Below are 7,709 nucleotides of genomic sequence, written 5' to 3'. Positions count from 1 at the left end.
TCCAACCAGAAGACATTGGAGTGGAATCAAACAAATCTTTCGATATCTTCATGGGACGGTTGATATGGGATTGTTTTATCCCTATGGATCCATGTCACAACTAGTTGGCTATGCAGATGCCGGATACCTATCTGATCCACATAAAGGGAGGTCTCAAACAGGATACCTATTCACATATGGTGGTACAGCTATATCATGGAGGTCCACAAAACAGACGATAGCAGCAACCTCCTCTAATCATGCTGAAATACTGGCGATTCATGAAGCTAGTCGCGAGTGTTTTTGGCTGAGGAGTCTGATTCAATATATTCTGTCATCATGTGGACTAATTGATCATAAGATAGCTCCAACTGTCCTGTTTGAAGATAATAAAGCATGCATTGCTCAACTTAAGGGTGGATACATCAAAGGTGATAGAACAAAGCATATTTCTCCCAAATTCTTCTTCACTCATGACCTTAAAAATCAAGGGACAATTGATGTCCAACAGATCCGTTCAAGTGACAATCTGGCAGATTTATTTACAAAGTCACTCCCAAAATCCTCCTTTGAAAGATTGGTACATGAGATTGGGATGCGCCGATTTCGTGACGTTAAATGATGTCGGCAAGAGGGGGAGACTGTACTCTTTTTTCCTTGGTCAGGTTTTTTCCCATTGGGTTTTTCTTGACAAGGTTTTTAATGAGGCAGTCCCCATCACAAAGGATATTGTACTCTTTTTCCTTCACTAAGGTTTTTCCCACAGGGTTTTCTTTAGTAAGGTTTTAATGAGGCAATAATCCTAAATGGTCATCCAAGGGGGAGTGTTGTGATAAGAATAACAGATGGATGCCCATTTATGATACGGGCGGCTAAAACTTTCAAGAGAGAAAGTTGAGTTTATTATGTAGACCAACTTTAATGAAAGTTGAATTTGTGAAGCTATAAATAAGGCTTCATAACCTTACGTACAGAACACAAGCAAGTAATAATAAAATCACTTCTCTCTTTATGTTACAATCAAATACCCTTCTCTTTATATTTCTACTACAATTCTTTCTCTTCTTTTATTTTATAAGTATTTTAAATTCTATTTCTATTACTCTTTACATATAATATTAATAACAATATTAATCATCTTTATTATATTGAGATTGTAACAATAAACAAATGCGATTCTCTCTCTCTTTATTTTTAATACTTCTTTCTATCTTTGTATATATATACACATTACAACATATAATATTATTTCTAAGTAATGCGGTGTTACAAATTTTTCTCTAAGCTTTTTTAAACTTCTTTTCTTTTTTTTTTTCGGTAACTTTTTCTATCTTAGGAGAGATTTTAAATGTTATAATCTATGTTGTTTTATTTCATATCTTAGTCTATATTACATCTCTATAAATCTGATAATAATTCACTCTCATTAAAAATATTTTTAAACTACATCTCAAAATTAGGAAGAGTTTTTAAACTTAGGTTGACTTGCTAAGTTTTAAACTTTTCAACTTATTATGTGTGTGTGTTTTTTTTTTGGTGACTTAAAAGAAAATAAATAAAAACTAAGAAAGAAAAAAAAAATAAGAAACTGTTTAAGAAAGGCAGTCCCGCTGAATACTACTCTCAAACTCTTTCCAAGGCAATGGAAGCTCCACTTAGGGAGAAATAGTTCTCATTGCAGTCTTTGCCATGATGACTGCTACTGTATTTGCATCTCTCAAAATCAACCGAAGATCAGCACGCCATTTCCAAGACATGATATCTCGGATTTTTAACACCAAAAGATCAATAAACCCAGAGCAATCTTGTAAATTATTGATAATAGTAAAAGCCTCCACACAGTCTGTCTCACATATAATGTCTCTTTGTCCCGAGTCCCATGCTAAAAGAAAGCCTCTCCAAATAGCAAACAACTCTCCTTGCAAAATGCTACGACTCTCAATTGTTCCCAGACAGCCTCGTTGCCACCTTCCCTTCCAATCTCTGCTAACACAAGCAAAACCAACTCGAACACCACTGCCAGGATAGCTAGCATCACAATTAATCTTAAAGGTACCCACTGAGGGGGGAATCCAAGAGCCACTAATGGTTGAGGGGATAGATAGTCGTCGCAACTCAAAAATATTTCGGAGCTCCTTTTCTAAGGAAAAAGCCATACCAATCACCTTGTCTGTGGTCCAATGCTCGTGAGGATGAAAGATATCGTTATTTCTCGAACACCAAATCCACCAGAGACCAGAAAAGAATCTAAAGGAGCGTTGTTTGCTATTATGTAAGAACCAACTCATTAAATCCACTGGTTGATCGGAGATCCCTAAAGCTTGCTAAACAAGTTGGGCTTTTGGACAATCCCGAATACAATGTAAAACTGATTCCTGACCTGAGAAACATTGTGGACAGCTATCCGTGTGCAAAATGCCCCTCCTAAAACGAAATGCAGCAGTAGGAAGAGCCTCCCGAAGACATAGCCAGGCCAAAAATTTGTGCTTTTCCGGAACATGTTGACGCCAAAGCCAAAGCCAATTACCCCTATCCTCTCAACTAAACATCTTCTTACTGAGCCACAAATAACCACTATGAGCATCATAAACCTTTGAGGCCGCACCAGTCCAACACCAACTGACCTCTGAACCAGCTTGAACATCTGGGTTGTAAGAGTTAATGTTGCTCTGCAGAGACTAATTCAGAGGAGAATAGATATTCTCAAGGTTCCACTGTCCAGATGACCAAAGGTCCAAGATCCTGAGATCTAAATCAGAAATGTGAACATAATCCATCTCCTGACACAGTCGCCCCTCTCTTCTCCATTTAGAAAACCAAAAGTTCTGTTCCGAATCCCCAATGCACCAACTAAAACCTTCCTTCAGGATATCCCAAGCTCGACATATACTCTTCCAAACATAAGATCCCCTTCCTCGAGACCGACTAAAACAATCATCTTTAGAAGAATGGTATTTCTCCGTCAACAGTTGAACACATAGCTTGTTGGGATGGTGAAAAAGTTGCCAAACTAGTTTTTCAAGAAGAGCAATATTGGCACAAAAAGGATCTCTAATTCCCAGACCTCCAAACTTCTTAGGAGTGACCAACACTTTACAGTTAACTAGATTCAGGCCTCTACCATCAGCTTGACCCTTCCATAGAAAGTTTCGCATCAAGGATTCTATCTTATTAGTTACCCCTTTAGGGAAGAGAAATACTTGCATGCGATAAGTAGGAATCGCAGTCACTACCGAGTTGAGCAAACAGAGTCTGCCTGCCTTATTAAGCAATCTCCCTTTCCAGCTAGCTAGCCTTCCCCGAATCTTGTCCAAAACATCGTTGAAAGTTGCGCGTGTCACCCGAGAGTGATTAAGGTTCACCCCTAAATACTTGCCCAAGTTCTGGATGAATTTGATGGAGGAGACTCCAGTGAAAATCTCTTTTCTTGTCGCTGAAACATTCCTGGAGCATAGCGCTTTAGATTTTTCCACATTAACCTTCATCCTAGAGGCTCTGCAGAAATTTTCCAAAGCTACCATTACAGTTTGAACTTTCTATTTTTCAGCTTTACAGAAAAGAAGCAAATCATCGGCAAACATCAAATGAGAAATTCTTGGACCCCCTCTAGAAACCGCAACCGGCTTCCACAAGCCCTTATCAACTTGCTGATTAATAGAACAGGACAATCTCTCCATACACAACACAAACAGATACGGTGATATAGGATCTCCTTGCCTAAGACCCCTGCTCGGAGTAAAGCTATTTAATCTATCCCCATTCTAGAGGATAGACAGTGAGGAAGCAGTGACACAACACATAATCAGATTGACTGTCGGAGGAGGAAAGCCAAAACTCACCAGGGTTTGTTTCAGAAATCCCAATCCACTCTATCATACGCTTTCTCCAAATCAATCTTAAAGGCCAGGGTGCCTTTCTTTGACTTTGTCTTCTTCATGAAATGGAGAACCTCTTGTGCTACAATGATGTTGTCTGGGGTTCCTCTCTCCAGGATAAACCCTCCTTGAAGGGGCCCAATAATCTCTTTGAGATGAGGACGAAGTCTATTGACCAGGACCTTCGTTATAACTTTGTAAACCACATTACAGAGACTAATTGGTCGGAAATCCTTCATGGAAACCGGGTTTTCTACCTTCGAAATAAGAACCACAAGAGTTTCCATCATCCTTGGATCCATATCCAAACCAGAGAACGCATGACGAACCATAGTCCAAACATCAAAACCAACAATCTTCCAGTATTCTTTAAAGAAGAAAGCCTGAAACCCATCAGGGCCCGGCGCCTTAAAAGAATGCATACTAAAAACAGCCGACTTAACTTCTTCCAGAGTAACTGGCGCTGTGAGGCTACAACAGGCTTCATCATTCAGGGAAGGCAGCGGCACATCACCAAGACAACCTAAGTCTACATCCTCCGACTGGCAGAATAGGCGTTTATAGAAGGATTCAACTTCCCTTCTAAGGACATCCGGGTCCGTTTCCCACACCCCATCTTGAAGAAAGAGACCATGAATCTTATTATGCTTTCTCCGCACAAGAGTCTAGACATGAAAGAACTTGGTATTTCTATCCCCAAATTTTACCCACTACTCTCTGGATTTTTGAAACCATAGAAGTTTCTCCTGCACAAGCGTGTTATTAAATTCCTCAATCAGATGTTTTTCTTTTTGCCGCATAGACAAATCTTCCATTACTTCAAGTCGCTTCTGAAGGAAATTAATCTGTCTCTCCAATTTGCATTTCCTAATGAAAATGTTGCCGAACACTTTAGAATTAAACTTCAAAGAGTTCTTCTGCAGTTCTGAAAGCTTGCCATGCATCTCTCTATAGCCAGCCTGCCATGACTGGTTCACAATATCTCTGTACCCCGGATGAGTTGCCCAAGCTGCAATAAACCGAAAAGGTCTATTCTTTTTCGGTTGGGGACGACCTGTACAGTGTACTAGGATAGGACAATGATCAGACTGAAGCCTATTTAAAATTTCTACGTAAGCCTCTGGAAAGAGAGATAGCCAGCCACTATTGATACAAACCCGGTCAAGTTTTTTCGCCACCTCAACACCATTTTTAACCCTTCTGTACCAAGAAAACTATCTTCCAATAGTCTTCAAGTCAAACATATTACTATCCCCTAGAGAGGCAGCAAGCCGATCTGCATGACGACTCGAGAAGAGGCAACCCTTAGATTCATGAGAGAATAGTACTTCATTAAAATCACCAAGAACAATCCATGGCCCGCAGAAAGATGAAGACTGAGTAACAAGATAATCCCATAGCAGAACTCTGGTATTAAATTGAGGACTATCATAGATACCACTGCACCTCCAAATCACATTATTTACCTGAACCTCAATTGTAACACACTGATCGAAAGCATCAACCCATTTGCAGTGAACACCCTGTATTGCAGAAAGGAACCAGATACCCCCTTATGTCATGACGCCTCCACTATACCAATAGGGTGATAACCAAGTCTTTCCCAGAACAGTTTCAAGTGTTGAAAAGGACAGTGAGTTTCAACCACAATAAAAATTACAGGTTTAAATTTCCTAACCAGCTCTTTACAATTCACCCGGGCTAACTTATTAGAAGCACCCCTAATATTCCAAGCTATTATATTTAAACTATCCATAATATAAAATATAAAAATATAAAACAAGGAAATCAAAGTGCTTTACCAACCTCAAACCGAGGCTTGCCCAGCGGAAGTGACTCCCGTGACCATCAAGTTTGCCGGATCTCCATGGAATATCTCCTTAATCCCGCCTACCGACGCAGTAACAGCCGGCAATGCGCCTTCCTTCTCCAATGGAACCGCCACGGTAACACCCTCCTTCACGGTTGCAGGAAGACATGACGATGCTTCCACCACCGTGCCTCCATTCTTCTCAACTGGCGAGCTCTGTAGGGACCCCGGCCTTGGTTGTTTCCGGAGAGAGGACCCGCAAGGCACTGGGGTGTGTCGGGTTGAGGAGATCGACGTCTCACCAACACGGGAAGCGCTGTGTCCGACCTTGACTCGTGACCCGACCCTAGCGCGATAGGAGCTGGATCCATTCGTGTGAGAGAAGTGAATGGTGGGCCTGATTACTCTACCCGAATCGGTTCTGGATTGAATGCCTGTTTGGACCTTGTTATATTGCTTCTGACCCAGCTTGGTTTTACCTTTCCTCACAATTTGCTCCCAGCCTGGTTCATCATGCCTGCAAGCCTCCTTAACATTATTTCCTTCCAAATTATTAGCCTCCAAATCCTCTTGCAAATTCGATGCAGGATTCTCGCCAGTAACGCCACCTACCACATTAGGTTCTACTTCATTTGAATTGTGAATTTTGGTCTCAGGATGTGGCACTGCCTTTGTACCGTCCTGTGGCTTGGTGGCATCGGAATCAGCACTCTTTTCTTCCTTAGAGTCTCTACCCAAGCACTGTGCCATATCGTGACCATAACGTGCACAAGAGTTACAAATTAAATTTAAACTTTCATACTCCACTACATAAGTTACGCCTTCCACAATGATATGCTTGATCACTGGCAGTCCTAAATTTATTTGAACACATACTCGGGCATATCGTCCTCTCTCAGCCAACTTAGTGGCTAAGTCCACTTTGATGGAAACTCCTATTGCAGAAGCAATACGCATCATGGCCTGTTCCTGATAGCACCAGATTGGGAGTCCCGAAATCCGAACCCATACAAGCGTAGACCCGAAGGATTGCTCACATGGCCGAAAATCTATATCCCACGGTTTTACAGCAACATAGTGCCCCTCAATCAACCACGGGCCACCAAGCAAGCATGACCTTCTCACGATCTTCACATGCATCGAATTTTACCATGAAGTACCCAAACCCCACATCAAGCAGATCAAAGCCACCTTTGATGCGCCAAACCATCCAAAGCTTGTGTAAAGAGCTGTGTAACTATAATTTTTATCAAGAACCTTGATCACTAAAGCTTCTCGATAAGGCTCTGCCAAACAAAGCTTGGCTTCTTCAGTGAAGTTTACATATGGAGGTTGGGAATCACCCTACTTGCCCACCACCGTGGCTATACTATCCCCAAATAAAGATCCTGCAAGTGCAAACGCCTTCGATTTCTCTGGACCAATGACTTTATCTCTAAAAGAGATCTTTGTAGGATTTGAAAAACCCTCTCGTGAAAAACCCTCCTTACACCCCCACCCACACTCTCCCCCTTATCTCTTCCGACGGCATGGCCGCCATCCTCACTGTGTTTCGCCCTCAAACACCCGTTCCCGCTCTCTCCTTCTCTCATTCTCTCTGAGTACGGAGTACGTACTCTTTCTCTCTATTATGTGTGTGTTTGGATTGACGTTTGTTAAACTCGAGTTTGAATAAAAGTGATTTTATAGAATAGATTTTGGGTAGAAGTAAATTTGTATCAACATGATTTATATTTGGCAATTCTATATTAAAATTGATTTTGATAAAATAAATATTGTTTGGATAATATTAGTTAAAATCACTTTTTAGATAGATAATTATTAAAAAAGACATGACATTAAATTATGATGTTATTTTTTTTATACTTTTTTTTTATATATTTTTATATAGTATATTTTTAGTACTCTTAGTACTCTTTTTTAGTACGTTATAATTTTTTACTATTTTTTTTATTTATGGCTAATTTTTTTGTTTAATTTATTTTACCTAATGGGATCAATAAATTATATTATAAAAAAATAATAATAAATATAAATATATAATG

Source organism: Arachis ipaensis, chromosome B06 (assembly GCF_000816755.2).
Source record: "Arachis ipaensis cultivar K30076 chromosome B06, Araip1.1, whole genome shotgun sequence".
In the NCBI taxonomy this organism is placed as follows: domain Eukaryota; kingdom Viridiplantae; phylum Streptophyta; class Magnoliopsida; order Fabales; family Fabaceae; genus Arachis; species Arachis ipaensis.
This window is presented reverse-complemented; position numbering follows the sequence as displayed.